Source organism: Myodes glareolus, chromosome 11, assembly GCF_982192425.1.
Source record: "Myodes glareolus chromosome 11, mMyoGla1.1, whole genome shotgun sequence".
Classification (NCBI taxonomy): Eukaryota; Metazoa; Chordata; class Mammalia; order Rodentia; family Cricetidae; genus Myodes; species Myodes glareolus.
In genome coordinates, this window is record NC_142036.1 from 60017639 (window position 1) to 60035152 (window position 17514).

Below are 17514 nucleotides of genomic sequence, written 5' to 3' on the forward strand. Positions count from 1 at the left end.
TCAGTGGTTTCTGATTTTGTGTTTTTATGGGATGCTCAATTCTACATGATCCTTTCTCTTTTTAAAAAAAATAGTAATATCCAATCTCACGTACCATCACTTTCTGCTTTACACACAAGGATCCAAGTGTAAAGATTTTCCTTGTTGAAACACAGTTTGCTCAAATATTGAGGGGGCTTAAGAAGAGAGTGAACAGTCACAGGACAGGACACCCTGCTCTCTAGGACCTCCACAGTGGGACAAAATCTCAGCCCCCTCCCCCAACTCCCTTGGCTTTTCTAACCAACCAGCAGGAGACCTTCTTGCAGGTAGGCTTCCCCAAAACCCAAACCCATCCACCTGACTCTCCAAGCTACTAGCCCCACCCTGCCCCCAAACTTGCCTATTCTCCTTCAACCTCAGTGGAACTCTAAAACATTGCTTGCTCCAATACTAAGAGGACTTAAGAGCAACCTTAGTAGAACTCTGAAACATATCTTGATCAAATACCAAGGGAACTTAACAGCTTACTACAGTACTGAAGGGACTAAGAACTTGCTTCAATAATGAGGGGATCAAGAGAGAGGACCAAGGCACTGAAACAGGAGAGAAGACCAAGAGAGCAGACTTAGAGAGACCTCAGAGGCTTCCTGAGGCAGACATTGACAGTACATAGCAGACCAAAATAAATTCCTAAACACTCAGACTGCCAATTGAAGGATTGAACCAAAGGGAAGAGACACTGCCAGCCTTATTTGAAGAAAGAGATGGATAGGCACCAATGCAAGAATTCATCTAACAACCTAAAAAGCAGCATGGTAACACCAGATCCCAGTGGACATACAGCAGGAAGACTTGATCATCCTAATGCAGAAGAAAATATAACTTTGTAAAAATGATGAAGACCTTTAAAGAAGAAATGAAAAACTTTCTTAAAGAAACGGAGAAAAGAAAATGGAAGAAAATTATAAATCCCTCAAAGAAGCCCAAGAAAAAACACTCAAATGGGTGAAGCAAACAGTTCAAGACTTGAAGATTGAAATAGAGGTAAGAAAGAAAACACAAACATTAGAGAAATGCAAATCAAAACAACTCTAAAATACCATCTTACACCTGTCAGAATGGCTAAGATCAAAAACACCAATGATTGCTTATGCTGGAAAGACTGTAAAGCAAGGGGAACACTCATCCATTGCTAGTGGGAATCCAAACTTGTATAACTACTTTGGAGATCAGTATGGCGGCTTCTCAGAAAATTGAAAATCAACCTACCTCAGGATCCAGCAATTCCACTCTTGGGCATACACCCAAAAGATATTCAATCATACTATGAAGGCATTTCTTCAACTATGCTCATAGCAGAATTATTTGTAATAGCCAGAACCTGGAAACAACTTTGATGCCCCCCAACTGAAAAATGAATAAAGAAAATTTGGCACACTTTCACACTGAAGTACTACTCAGTGGAAAAAAAAACAATGACATCTTGAATTTTGCATGCAAATGAACAGAATTAGAAAACACTATCCTCAGTGTGGTAACCCAGTCCCAAAAAAGGTGAATATAGTATGTACTCACTCATAAGTGGATACTAGCTATAAACAAAGAACATTGAGCCTATAGTTCATGATCCTAGAGATGCTAAGTAACAAGGTGAACCCTAATAAAAAACATTCATAGATGCACTTGGAAAGGGGAAATAGACAAGATCACCTGATTAAATTGGAGGCATGGGATTGGTGGGAGAAGGCAGGGTGAAAGGGGAAGAGGAAGAAAGAAGGAGAGTGGTGAGGAGAACTTGAGGGAATGGGATAGTCGAGGAAGAAGGACAGAGATGAAAGCAAGGAAAGAGATATCTTGATTGAGGGAGTCATTATAGAGTTAACAAGAAAACTGGCACTAGACAAATTACCAGTAATCTACAAGGATGACCCTAGCTAAGACCTTAAGCAATAGAGGAGAGAGTGACTGAACTGACCTTGCCCTGTAGTCAGACTGATGTTTATATTAAACATTACTATAGAACCTTTATCCAGCAATTGATGGAAACAGAGGCAGAGACCTGCATTGGAGCACTGGACTGAGCTCCCAAAGTCTGGTTGAAGAGTGGGATGAATGAGAATAAGAGCAAAGTGGTCAAGACTATGAGGGGTACACCCATTGTAAGAGTCTACTTAAGCTAATGGGAGCTCATGAACTCCAGCTGGACTGGGAAGAAACAAACATAGGGCCAATCTAGTCCTTCTGAATGTGGTTGATGGTTGCATGCCTGGGGCAGAATGGGGGACTACTGGCAGTGACACCAGGATTTATCCCTATTGCATGTACTGGCTTTTTGGGAGCCTATTCTCTTTGGAGGAAACCTTGCTCAGCCTATATATAGTAAGTACAGCCTTGGACCTTCCCCAAAGCAAGGTGCCTTATACTCTCTGAGAATTGGATGGGGGTGAGTTGGTAGGATATTTGGAGGGAATGGGAGGAGGAAAGGGAGTAGAAACTTGGATTGATATGTATAACAAAAAGAACAATAAAAAATTAAAAAACAAAGATTTTCATTGTTATCTTTCTCTTGCTTTTAGCCTTGGCACAATTCCTTTCTTCATTCACAAAAAAAAAAATCACATCCCCCAGAAGTCCACAATCTCTTTAATTCCTCTTTACTCTTCACATCTACCTTCAGTTATTCCTTTCGTTACAGTATTCTGCAATTGCAAATGTCATGATTCTCTCTTAGAGTACTGGACATAACTGCAAGAAGCTATTTGCCTTATTATTAAAGACTTTCATAACCTTTTTTAGTAACTACTCGCTTCTCTTCTGTGTTTACGTCATATCAAAGAGGTTTCCCTAATCACGATATATAAAACTATCCCTTTCACACCTGCTGCTCTTTATTAAGGCCATTTTACATTAATCTTCACAGAAATTAACCATTTGAAGTAATACTATGTAAACTATTACTTCGTTAGCTTCTCCCCTAAATTTTTAACTATGCTTAGTGCAGAGCATATAGTAAGTAATAAAGCTGCTTAATGTGTGACAAGATTAATAATGTCTTTTAATTAATTAATGTCTATTATTGGCTCACCCTTTAATCCAACACTTGGGAGGTCTAGGTATGAAGACCAGAGTTTGAAACTAAGTCGGCCTTCCTGGAAAAACCATGCCTCAAAAAGGAACAAAGCAGTAAATAAAATACTCTTCCTTTCTATAAAATGAGGTCATGACAAGAAGAAAACTATCCATAAATCAAAAAATATATTCTCACTACAGACGAAATTTGCTGACACCTTGATCTTGAATTTCCTAGCCTCCTAAACATTGAGAAGCAAGGTTTTTGTGGTTTGTACAGCACTCATTTTGTTTGTTAGAGCAGCCTGCACAATGTAGCAAGATATTTTTCAGTGTGTCTCTTCATACTTTTAGTTTTTGTCTTACTCTTCACGGTATGATATAATTATTGATTGCATATATAACTGTTTCAGAAGTACTGGTTTAAAAGATTTTTTCCCCATTGTTATTTTGACACTTTTGCTGAATACCCATAGACTGTGTGTGGATTTTGCTATTTCTGGACTCACGGCCCTCATCACTTCACCTCTGTCCAAATGAAAACACACTACTTCTACTCTCTTGACAGCGAAGCATTCGTAGTGACTTTTGGAATTAGATAGCTTCCATTAATGCTATTGTTTTTAAAAAGAAATCAAATAAAAAGTATATATTAATATTATTATCCCCAAGTGTGTAGGGAGATACATGCTCTATGTGTAGCCAGCTAATTTCTACTGAGAACACTTTCTGGAATTTGAACTCAGATAACTGAACTCTTCCAATGTGTTTGGGAAATACAGGCATTTGATACCTTGTAAGACAATGAAATGGATCATTTCTATGAGGTTTCTGGAAAATATAGCCAGAAACACTCAGCTTCTCTTTCTGCCACATAGACAGTGACAAATTTCTCCCAAGAATTTTATGTTTGGGTTAAATATATAGTGTCTACAGTACCAATTATGAGAAGGTACATAGAGAATGGCTGCAAGTTCAAAACAAACCCAATCTACATAGTGAGCTCCAAACCAGACTAGCTACAAGGCAAAATCTGTCTCTAAAGGAGTTTTTTTTATTTAATTTTTTTGGAAATTTCATTGTTCACTGTCAGTTGTTCTATATAGAAATACAATGATTTTATATTTTGGCTATTTCATACACTGACTATATTGAATATTTTACCATGTTCAGTTAGCAGTTTATTGATCACATAAGAATTTATTTAGGAAATATAAATATTTTAGCTTAGATTTATATATTTTTTCCTTTATATCTTCTTGTACTGGGGTAAGCAGATCAGAGAGAAAAGGACTCAGTACTTCATTGGTAGATAAGTTGATAGCTATAGGCTTATTCATACAGCCTTTCTTTAGATTGGGACTATTTTTCCTATTATATGTGCTGGGACGGTTGTTTTATTTTAAATGAGAATGGACTTTTAACTTTAATAAAAAATAATTAAATCCTGTTTTGCCATGCCATGAGGTAATCATGTAAACAGCCCTACCTTTATTGCAAATGCCAGAATGGCAAGAATACTTAATTTGAATATATTCATACAAAACCAGAATTATACCAACAGAGACATCACAGAGTGAACTTTTCTCTTAAATATACCTGTCACAGGAGACAAAGAAAACCATGAATAATAGAAAATAATTAATTTTTTGAATAGCCAGTAGCTGGGTTCCCTGAACAACAGTAGACTGGACAATGAAAGTGTGTTTTGTATCCATTGAGGGGTAGTAGAGCTAACACTACATCACAACTAACCCAGAGGACTAAGGAAGCTGATGTGACAAAATAGGAATATGTAGTCTGCATTATTCACAGAATGTAACATTGATTAGAAATTTAATATTCAAAATTTATACTATGACTATGAAGAAAATATCTTTCTTACTAGGAAGTCATTCTAAAGAATTTAGTGATGAGGAACACTAAAGTCCCCAACTCATTTTCAAGAATTCTCAAATATTACAAATTGCACATGCATGTAAAGACAACGTGAGAGCATAATAAAGTAAAACAAACCCAAACTAATGTAAAAGTTTGGTGTATTTGGAATATGATTATAATATTACCATCATTATAAATGAAATGAAAAAAATTATTTTATAGAAAAGTAATACTTCCGAAAAATTTGATATATGACACAAACATATTTGGTGATGAAGAATGTCATTTGATAAGTGTCTGATGAAATTTCTAACAATGAGATGATATGAGACAATGCGACATCACTATTCCTTGATGAAATATACTCCAAAAGTCATAAAAAGACAACATTGCACTGGACGAAAGCTAAGACTTAAGTTATATAATTAACAAAGATTAGGAATGTATAAGTGATTGGAATTTTGAGAAATTAAATATTTATGCAGATGATAAAACATTTTTCCGCTACCAAATTTTGCTAGCAATAGTTTAGTGCTTAACATTTTATTATTTTATTCACATGCCATATGAAGATAGATATTGATCAAGGAAGCACTTATTAATTCAAGAAAAGAATTAAGTTTTCTTTAAATAGACAGTATATGGATCCCTCTCTAAGCAATATACAACTGACACCGGACAATAAAATTATATTTTGCCTCCATTATACACAGAGCCCCAATTTTATTGTGCTTTCAATTGCCTCTACACACCATTACCCTATGGGCTAGAATACTGGCCCATGAATTTCAAAGCAATGTGTGGGATTTTGCCATCCAACTCTCATTGGAGAAAGAATTTTTCCTTGTGCAATGAAACTATAGGGTTCACAGACTCTGGAAATGGAAATGTCTCATTAGGTCATCTTGCCTATTATTTTGAAAAATTATTACACCATATATGGTTTCCATTTCCAAATGTTTTACCCTGTTAGAATTTTAACAACTCTCCCATTATAACTTTCTCTGATGACTTCTGAAAACTATTTCATAATGCCCTAAGGATTCTTTTATAGTACGTGTATATTTTCCACAAAGAATCTAAAATAAAGCATGAAATAGCAAATGATCTTGTATTTCCATTTAAACTGAATCTCTCCATTGATTTCCTCAATGTAGTTTCTTCTTTCTAGTTTCACAAAGCTTTGCTTCAGATTTAGAAGCAAACCAAAAAAGATACAGTGCTATTGCATAGTAGGTGTACTCTCTCTCTCTCTTTCTCTTCCTCCCTCCCTCCTTCTCCTCTTCTCTTCTCTCCCCTCACCTCCCCTGTCCTCCACTTCTCCACTTCTTTCTCTTTCTTTCTTTCTTCCTTCCTTCCTTTCTTTCTTTCTTTCTTTTTCTTTCTTTCTCTCTCTCTCTTTCTTTCTTTTCCTTCCTTCCTTTCTTTCTTTTTTTCTTCCTTTCTTCTTTCTTGTGCTGTGCTTTACCTGATGAAGCAATATATATTAGAGATGCTATGTTTGAACAGGTATCAGCCAATAAAGTCTCATTATTTGTTATTAACCATTAATGTAATAATTTTATTTGTTCCTAAGGTAGAGATGTCACAACAAAATCTATTCTATTTTTGAAAGTAATATGCTCTGATAAGGCATAAAACAATGCTTAGAGGACATAAGTGTATACTAAACAAATATTATACAGCATGAAGGATGTACACACCAGAGGGATTTTGTCCCACTTTCATTGCTGTAAAAACCATTACTTATTCTGAAAATAATATGCCAGTTGGTCTGTGGGTACCAGCATGTGATCCAGTCCTTGATACTTGGGAGGCTGGTGAAGAATTCCAAGTTCGGTCTTGCTGGACTCCAACAGTGAGATCAAGGCCATTCTGAACAGTTCACCAACATATTTTCTTAAAATGAAAATAAAAAGTAAAAAGAGAGATGGAGAATTAGGTCAACAGCAGAGTGATGTGTAAAGACATGTGAAGCCCTAGTTCAGTACACAGAAACCACACAAACACACACACACACACAGAGAGAGAGAGAGAGAGAGAGAGAGAGAGAGAGAGAGAGAGAAAGAAGAGAAGAGAAGAGAAGAGAAGAGAAGAGAAGAGAAGAGAAGAGAAGAGAAGTAGGAGACTATTATTTTCATGTGTGTGACTTTTGTTTATGCTGTATTTGTTTAACTCTGTATATCTGTGTTACTCTGCCTGTCTAAAACACCTGAGGCTCCCAATAAAGAGAAGCAGTAGCAAGGATAGGCAAGGCTAGCAGGTAGAGAGTATAAATAGAACTGAGAAGGAGGAGGAGCAACAAGAAAGCAAGGAGGGGACACCAGGGGTCAGTCACCCAGCCATCCAGTCATGGAGTAAGAAGGAAAGTAAGATACACAAAAGTTAGAAAGATAAAAGCCCAGAAGCAAAAGGTAGATGGAATCATTTAAATTAAGCAAAGCAGATAAGAAATAAGCCATGCTAAGACTGGGCAATCATAACTAAGAATAAGTCTCCATGTGTGTTTATTTTGGAGCTGGATAGTGGACCCCATCAATAAGCCAAAGGAGTAAAACATTATACAACACACACACACACACACACACACACACACAGCAACAGTGATAGTTCAAACTCTTTATTTTTCCCCCAGTTCTCCTCTCCTGTCCCCTTCTTCCCTCCTCTCCTTCCTTCTTCCCTTCTCCCCGCACCCGCATGCTCCCAAGTTTCTCAGATCTTGTCTATTTCCTCTTCCTAGGGGGATCTATGTATGTTCCTCTTAGGGTTCACCTTATTACTTAGCTTCTTTAGAATAATGAACTATAGGCTCCTTATCCTTTGCTTTAGAGCGAGTGTTCACCTATGAGTGGGTACATACCATGATCATCTTTCTGGGTCTGGGTTACCTCACTCAGGATGATTTGTTCTAGTTCCATACATTTGCATGCAAATTTCAAGATGTCATTGTTTCTTTACTGCTGAGTAGTACTCCGTTGTGTAAATACGTCACATTTTCTTTATCCATTCTTCAGCTGAAGGGTATCCAAGTTGTTTCCAGATTCTGGTTATTATGAATAATGCTGCCATGAACATAGTTGAGCAAATTTCCTTCTAGTATGGCTGAGCATCCTTTGGGTATATGCCCAACAGTGGTATTGCTGGGTCTTGCAGTAAGTTGATTCTCAATTTTCTGAGAAACCGCCATGCTGATTTCCAAAGTGTTGGTACAAGTTTGCATTCCCACCAACAATGGAGGAGAGCTCCCCTTACTCCGCATCCTCTCTAACATAAGCTATTATTGGTGTTTTTGATCTTAGCCATTCTGAAAGGTGTAAAATGGATGTCAGCATATAAAAGAATGCAAATAGATCCGTACCTATCTCCATGAACAAAACTCAAGTCCAAATGGATTGAAAACCTCAATATAAGTATGACCACACTGTACCTAATTGAAGAGAAAGTGGGAAGTAGTCTTCAATGCATGGGCAAGATCACTTCCTAAATATAACCTGTTAGCTGAATTCTTATCCAGTCCCTTCTTTTTGAGAATTAGCTTTTGAAATCAGGATCATTGTGTGCATGAAACATTATAAACTAGCTATGATGAGAAGATTACAATATCACTAAAATAAGCAATAATTAGCTGTCTGGATTTCTGTAACATTTACATATTAATGAAATGTAAAAAGAATATTGTGTTTGTGTAAAGGACAAATACTTCCCTCCCACAAGAAAACAAAGTCATTTGCTTAAGTATTAATTTAAATCACCATGAAAGTCTTAAGATATATGAAATAATACATTAAAAATAATTATTCTATTTTCATAATTTTAAAATTTCAGAATATTTTTATCAGTAACTGATATCTCTGCAAATTCCCAAACTTAAATTCAGTTTATAATACACACTCTAACCATGATGCAGATCAAATATAACTTGAGAAAAATAATTAAGTACCATAGGTCAAAATCTATCATGTACAATTGAATAATGAGAGTAAAATTATGTACCTGAATCTTAGGTAGGAATTGCAAACATGATGAAAGTTTATTTTAAACAGATCTGTATTTCTAACCAATGAAGTTAAAACTCGTTTACAAGATAGAAAGAGAATACTACTAGCAAAAAGAAATATTAATAAAATGTTGCTGTGTGGAAGCACCACAGTCATCCTTACTTACATCCACAATCATGCAACAAAGATCATTATCAAGAATCATCAATAATTTATGTTTTCCAAAACTCTAACACAGTACAAACAAATATAATTTGTAGAGCATGTATATGAAGAAAGAGACTGGAGAATAAACAATAACAATTCTGCAAGGTGAATGTGTTTATAGTTGCAGGAAAACAAAACTGAATTTGTACTTGTAATAAAAGGTGGTATAAAAAGTACAAAGGAATGTTACAAGTCTAAAAATTTTTGAGCATATAATTATTGAAATAAAATATTTCTTAGATTTTGCAAGCATATAATATCTGAGTAAATAATCAATTAACTATAATATTAATCCCACTTATAGATATAAAGCTGACATAGAAAGAATAAGTAAGTTACATAGGACAGTATTATTTTTAAATGAAGGAACTAAAAATTAAACCCAGAGATGCCTAGCTGCAAAGACATGTTTTTATCAATACATAAAAGTAGCATCTGTAATATCACTCTGCTTTGCATATATTTTATCACAATTTATGAAACAAAATAATAGATTTCCTCTTAGAAGTAAACTTTTCATAATCCATTCAATGAGTAATTTCAAGGTTATTTATGAAACTAATTTTTTCAAAGTACAACATCACTCTTCTGAGATCAAAAATGAGGAAAATTTATTAACTTTAAGCAATTCACCTGTGTAAATATCATGTGCTAGCTAGTAGCCTACTAATTTTTCTATTTTGATACAAATAAGACAGTCTTCAATCAACTGGTTAGACTCTAATGAGAAGGTTACGTAAGACCAATCCTAGGGGCAAGCCTCCTATTGCCTCCATGACATCTTCTGTTCACAAGGCAGAGACAGGCACTCTTCTCCATGCATTTAAAGGAAGTTAAGTGTTTTAAGTACACTGCATTTTCCTTCAAGTAAATTTCCTAAAAATTTTAGAATACTTTCTCTAATCCTATCCCAAGATAATTAAACTATATGGCTCTTGTATAATAAATGTTACTACTGAGAACGACTTTTGAAGATTATTTACAAATAGGTATTCTTAAAATTTCCTTACAATATAATTACCTGCAAGTAAAAAGAGAAAGCTGGGTATGGAAAATATGTGGTTGTTAAGAAAAGCTTCAAACCAAAGGGGCACTGATGGGTAATGTCACTGGCTATCATTCCTAACTACGATAGTGTCTTCGTGAAAAGCACTGCAGAGAACAAGTTTCCATACAAAGCTCGCTAAATTAGCTTTTCTGTAAGCATGGCTGTAGCTTAGAACGACTGATGAGTTCGTTCTTTAGAAATTCCGTTTACAAAACATCATTATTTTGAGTTGATAGTCAAGCTACCCATTAAATCATTAATGTTATATTGTTCCTTTGTGAGTGTTCAAAACATATCGTTTTCAATCTGCTGTAAGTTTAAATAAAGTCTGTATTAAATGCTTTGCTAAATTCACTAACAAGTAGCTGAGGAGTCCAAGATGCTTCAAGTAACAATTTACCAAACACTCCCTCTACACATCGTTCTCCTAAATGTGTTAGGGTTTTGGAAGGATCATTTAAAAATCAAAGTTCTCTACTTTCTAAAGTATGTGGTTTTTAATTCTCTAATGCAAAATAGCTTTTTGTGGGTTTTGAATACTGTCTTTCTAAAGCAATGCTTATAATTATGTTCAAGCATCAGTGAGAAAAGAAAATACAATGAGAATGGGATGTCGGGGCATTAAGCTGTCAACATACTTATGTTCTCAAGATTATTCACATTAGGATATTACATTTAAAGATTGGGGTAAAGTTCAGAACTGTGAGTGTGTGCATTTCTGCTCAAGCCTCCAGGAAATGCCACGGATAGTGCGATTTGTGCTTAGAATCATTTTGTAAAAAAACTTCCCATGCTTCAGTCTTCTGACCTTTACAAGGGCAAACCTTCCTAACAAGATTCCATCCTCTTCTATGTTTCTCACTACAATGTCACATGTTTATCTTTACAGTTGAAATCCTAATCTAGTTCAACAAATTGATCCTGAAACATTATGTTTATGAAGTGGACTTCTTACTTGCATAAATATTAACGGATGAAGTCAAGCCCTTTCTTGGTCATCATGTAGCAATAACATCAAACTTCTGAAGTTCTAACCTATAACTCTTAAAAGGGGACTCTATACATGCTGTGTGTTTGTGTGTATGTTCTGTTATTGTTTAAATTATTGTTCTATCACGTAGCCAGTTCAACATTTAAGTGTGTGTGTGTGCACGCACATGCACTCGCAAGAAACACTTTAGAGACAATTGCAAAACATTTTACAAAGAGATTCTTACTTGTTTCCCAGAGTAATAACATTTGACAAAATTCTTCCCAAGAGTGCGGGTGAGTGCAGGAGTCACAGCATTGGAGATGAACACAACATGAATGTTCCAGATTTGCCATATTCTAACATATGCGATTTTAAGGAAGAGACGTTACACCGGCATGCCATAGTTTTCACCAATGAAAAAAAGAATGTGGAAATATTTACTTACCTTAAAATGGCAAATAGTTTCTTTTTTCTTTACTGTTCAAATCTTAAAAGTAAATGTGGCACCTTAAAGTACATGTTGAAAATTAATCAGAGGCTATGGGAAATCAGATTCAGAAGGTAAGAATGTGATGTGTTAAAAGCATCAAGCCTACTCACAGGGTAAGTCACTGGGGAAATCTATGCCAAGAAGCAACAACTCCTGACTCTACAACAGCTAGAACACACTCTTAAACATGTCTGTAAATTCACTGTCTCTACAGGTAACAACACATATGCATGCGTGTTATCCATGGGTAGTCTTGTTTTTTGTACTGTGCTTTTCCATGGAATTCTGTTCTTCACACTTAATATACTGGGACTTTATATGAAGATGCAGAATAAAGTTATTTTATGAAAATACCAGATATGCCACAAGTCTATGCTACAGAGACTTGTAAATAAAATTATTTGAATGAAAACTTATAGTGCCCTAGTTCTTAAGTCTTGAGGCAATTAATCAAAGGTTCTGAAGGAAAATAGTCCAATCCAACTCTCATTCATGAGTGAACTGTGAAGTCCATCCACTGTTCTTCCCACTCCTCTTGAAATTCAAGCTTACCTGCTCATGGGCTTTGGAGGGTGGGGATTTAATTTTATTATACATTTTGGAAGAATACTTAATATGTAGTTCCTAGAGCGAATGACTGAATATTCTCCAAAGCAAAGATGAGTCAAGAAAAAGGGGATAAGGCTGCAAGGTTAAGCTGCTCTATATTGAAGGAGCATGTTCAAATTCTAAATACTTAAAATAACTTTGCAATTCAAAAGTTCTCTTTATAAAAGCAAGCCAAGAATTAGAAGAACATAGTATGCTATATTCAACCTCAGTAAATTTGACCTTGTGAAATAATTGCCACGTACAAATAAATCCCAAAGGAAGCTTACATACTAAACAAGCTGCATTCATAAATATTACAAAAGATAACTAAAGGAAAGCGGGTCAGAAAATACCCTTACCTCTGTAGGGAATTAACGAAGAATATCTGAGAAAATAAACTTGTATAAACACTTTAACCATTTAAAGGTTAGGTGCAAGAAGATACTTGTTTGAAGAAATCTTGCTCCAGCTGATGGAGATAAGAGAAAGGTCCTGGAGTAAAGATGGCTGGAGAGGTAACTTAGTGGTTAAGGGCATTGACTGTTCTTCTGGAGGACCTGGGCTGATCACAGCACCCACATGCTGACTCCACCATCTATAACTCTGATCCCAGAAGATCTGATTCCCTCTTTAGGCTTCCAAGAGCATCAGGCACATATGTGATGCTCATATACACACGCACACATAAAATAAATTTCTTTTTTAAATGTAAAGAAAAGAACACAGATAAGATACCTGGAACAAATGAAGAACAGAGGATTCTAAAAATTGTGTTCGTGAGTAGAGAGACTTTAGGAAAAGCTTTGGAATAAAGTCAAGTAATTTTACTTGAAGGCAATACATGAATTTTAAGCAAGGCCTATGGAAAGCAAAGTCAGACATGAAAACTGACTTTAGAAACTGTCTATCAGATAAAAAGAAGGTGACAGTGGACTCATATGTGGTAGTTAGTATATGATGAGGTGATTTTATAGGTTGGAGACTTTTGCAGGACATGTATTGACAAAGTTGAATTGTGACGAAGGGGTCAAGCAAATAAATCAAGTATGAATTTCAGGTTCTGATGCCGAGTAAATAGTAAGTGAATAACCATAACATTTACAGATGATAGATAGATACATATATACATACATGCATACATACATACATACATAGGTGATAAGCATACATACAAGTAATTTATCATTTATATGTTCTAAACAAAGCTATATATATGTTGAAACAACTATTATTCAAACCCTAACTGAGAAAAAATGTACAACTACACTAACACCAGAAGAAAAAGACTTTATGCAAACCTGCCAGAGTTTATAAATGCTTCCAAAAATAGAGTCAATAGCCTCATTCTCAATTTTCAGAGATTATTTTCTTCTGAAAACCATTAGGCCTAATCTTGGGAATTGTATTTTTATATGTTTATAACAGTACTTCTCAGGCATGACTATAGGGATGGGTGGGTTATCTATAGTCAGTCTGCCTGACTTGGAGCAGGATATCTAGGAACTTGCATTTTGAAAAGATCTCCTCACTCCATTTTAAGGTAATGAGAATGCCTTTTGGAAAATGTTGTCCCACTTCCTTCCTGCCTGCCCTTCTCTCCTTCTCCTAGAGACAAAAGGCTACAGTCGAGGTCTGAGGCACATTGAGATGAATCATCTAGAAATGATGGTACAAACTTAACTACTTACCCACAACCCTCCTTTTCATCTGAGTTTTCAGTGACTAAGTATGCAAAGATATTTTCAGCAGAAAAGTAGAAATCATTAGACTTCTGGCCATCAAAATACAACTGCCCTGACCAGTTGTAAGCATGAACAGCTTTGGGCCCATTGATGTCTAACTAAGCAACTAAGAAAGAAGCTGTATTGAGTGCATAAGCAGGAGAATGAAAAGACAAGTAGTTGTGTTTCCAGAAAGCATTATTGAAATATGCTGTGACTTATGATGAATTTCTTTTAGAGCTGATGACTGTTAACTACATAGCAAATTAGAAATTTTCATTTCTAATGCATTTAATATATCCATTTATAACAGCTATTGATCCAGTATTCATACATTTTCTTGTTTGGGTTTATAATTTGTGATGTTCTAATTTTAGATATGGTGTTTAGATCTATTTTTAAAGTCAACATTATGTGCCTAATAAATATAAGAAAAAACTTATCACTCCATTCCTATAGATAATTAATTGAAAGAAAAATAATACAAATTTGTTATTTGATCTCATTTATCATCCATTAGAATTATTTTTAGTTACCTTAGTAATAGTTGCCAACAGGTTTCTTCACATAGCAACAACCAAATAGGTTATAAGTAACTGATTATAGATTTATTATTTACATTGTCATTAGAATTATCACATTTATTCATTCATAGGTGGCTTTTAAACATACAGCAAAGAAAACCAGCCCACAAATCACAATCCCAGAGAACGTAGACAACAATGTGGACCTTCAGAGAGGCATACATAGATCTAATCTACATGGAAAGTAGAAAAAGTAGGACAAGATCTCCTGAGTAAATTGGGAGCATGGGAAACTGGGAGAAGGTTTGAAGGGGGAGGGAGAAGCAGAAAGGGGAGCAGAGAAAAAATTAGAGAGCAAAAAAAAAAATCAAGAAAAAAAGAAAAAAGAAATAATGCAAATCAAGCCTTATTTTCATCCTCAGGGTGAAAGATAAATTTTTACTATCTTAATTTTGAGTACATTTTATAGGTATTCAAGAGAAAGTTAATGTGGGGGTCTATTGTAGTTATGGAAAACAACAAATGGCAATGCATGGGTGGGCAATGCATAACCTAATGAAGTGTGGTCACTTCCAGTCAATCACCACAAGTAAATTACAACATTCACATGCAGCACAACTGAGCAGAATCCCTCAATGAAGTGCATTTATGTTTAATCTCTACAACAGCATGCAGCACAGGGCAATGCAACCTTTTACCATGATGAATGTCTCATGCCTACAGGTTTAATCATTCCTTAAGATTTAATGTTAAAATAATTTTCACATCTAAAGGCAATTCAAAGAGAGAAGTAAATAATTTAGTATTTCCTGAAGATATAGCGAAACTTCTAATTTAATCTAATACAGAATTCAATTTATGTTTTTACTTCTAAAACTGTGAAAAAGGGCTGGACAGACAGTTCACTGGGTCAAGACACTTCCTGCTAGGTCTGAGAACCTGAGTTCAAGCTCTGATACCCTCAATGTGGGAGGTGAGAAGGATCTCCTGCTAGATTTCCTCTGACATCCACATGTACAAGAGTAAACAAACACACACACATACACACACATGCGCACACACACATTTGTGAATATAATTTAAAAATTTAATGTCCTGTGGTTAAAATAATCTATGCCTAGAGCCTTTAGAGATGTCTTAGGAAGGTGCAGGACACACAAGCACGAGGACCTGAGTTCAACTCTCAGCATCCATATAAAATTTCAGGTGTAGATGCTCTGGTCTGTAATTCCAGACCTACAAGCCAGAGACAAACATTTTCCTGGAGCTCACCAGAAAAATCTCACCACACAGTGAATGTCAGATTCAGTGACAGACTCTATGTGAAAGTCTATGGGGAGAGAGCAATAGAAGAGGACACCCACTGTCACCCTCGGGCCTCCACATGCACATACACATGTTTGCATGCACCTTCACACACATACAAACATGGACATACACATGGTGAGAGAGAGAGAGAGAGAGAGAGAGAGAGAGAGAGAGAGAGAGAGAGAGAGAGAGAAAGGAGAGCTTATATCTGCCAAGTTAATGAGTCCTCATCTTATATTGTTTCTTCATACTTGTCACTACACAAAAACATGGAAACTCAGTGAAATCTTAAAGAATTTAATGCAATTGAGACTGATCCCTTGAGTTGTCTGCTTCCTAAGCCTGAAATAAATTCTTAAGGAAATATTAAAAATAAATATTGCAACCAGTTATCTTTAACACATCAAAAGTGGCAAACTATTTTAACATAAAGTGCCAATGAAAAAATAAACTTTCAACCCAAAATACATATTAAGAAATCAAGAAAGAAAGATTGAATTTCATATTCCATGTTGCTGTTAGAAATAAAATAACACTGAAAAAATTAAATGGTTGTTATTCAGAGGATTCTGGTAATTTTGTAGTTAGATTTCCACTTTAAATTTTTCACAAGACCACAACTATCATAATTTTAAAAAACGTGCATGATTAGATAGAATCATTGTAGAGTCTAATAAAAATGAGATCAGGAAAAGTACCTACTTGAGCTAATACCAAGCATAAATATGAGTTAAATTTATAAACTGTATCAATACTCAAGTTGAAAACTCTTACTACAGGACTACACATGGTATTTAACAACTTCATATTTAAGTCATTGAGACCAACTGAATAGATAGAATGGTAAATGACTCTATATATGTGCAATATTAAAGTACAGTCAGACAAGACTGGAGAGATGATTATTTGGTCCTTTCCCTTTGTGAAGGGGTGTGTGTGTGTCTGTGTGTGTGTCGGTCTTCTGTATCTGTCTGTCCCTCTCTCTCTTTCTCTCTTTGTGTAGAACACTAGATGTAAGATAATGAATCTTTAAGTGAATCATAATTCATGATAGAAACAAACTTCTCTAAACTGTCTGTTACAGAACTGAACTTTGTAACATGAGGGGCTAGGCTTGTTTGAGTTTTTCTGTCCTGCCCAGTCCCCCCTGCTGTTTATTCCCCCAAAAAATCACACACAGATCTCTGTAAGTTATAAAGCTTATTGGCCCATTAGGTCAGGCTTCTTACTGGCTAACTCTCACATCTTGATTAATCCATTTTTCTGATCTATGTTAGCCATGTGGCTCAGTACCTTTTTCAGCGGGGCAGCTCACATCCTGCTGCTTCGATGGTCTGGGCAGGAGTGAGAGGAATCAACTTCCTCCTCCCCAGAATTCTCCTGCTCTCCTTGCATCATTTCCACTTCCTGTCTGTTTTTCCCACCTATGCCTCCTGCCTGGACAATCAGCATTTATTTAAAACATGATTGACAGAATACAGACAATTCTCCCGCACCAGAACTTTCATACTGTTTTAAACCAATTGCCATCTCCTATTTTTTTCTGAATGTCTTTATCAGACATGTACAATATACACAGAAAAATTTCCACTGTAATTCTCATTTTGGGGAGTGTGTTTGACAATGATTTTTGTACCATTAAACAAACCACTTCCAAGGGATAATATATCCTGTGTGCTATCGTTAGCTTTTTGAGTTTCAACACCATCCATGGAACCACAG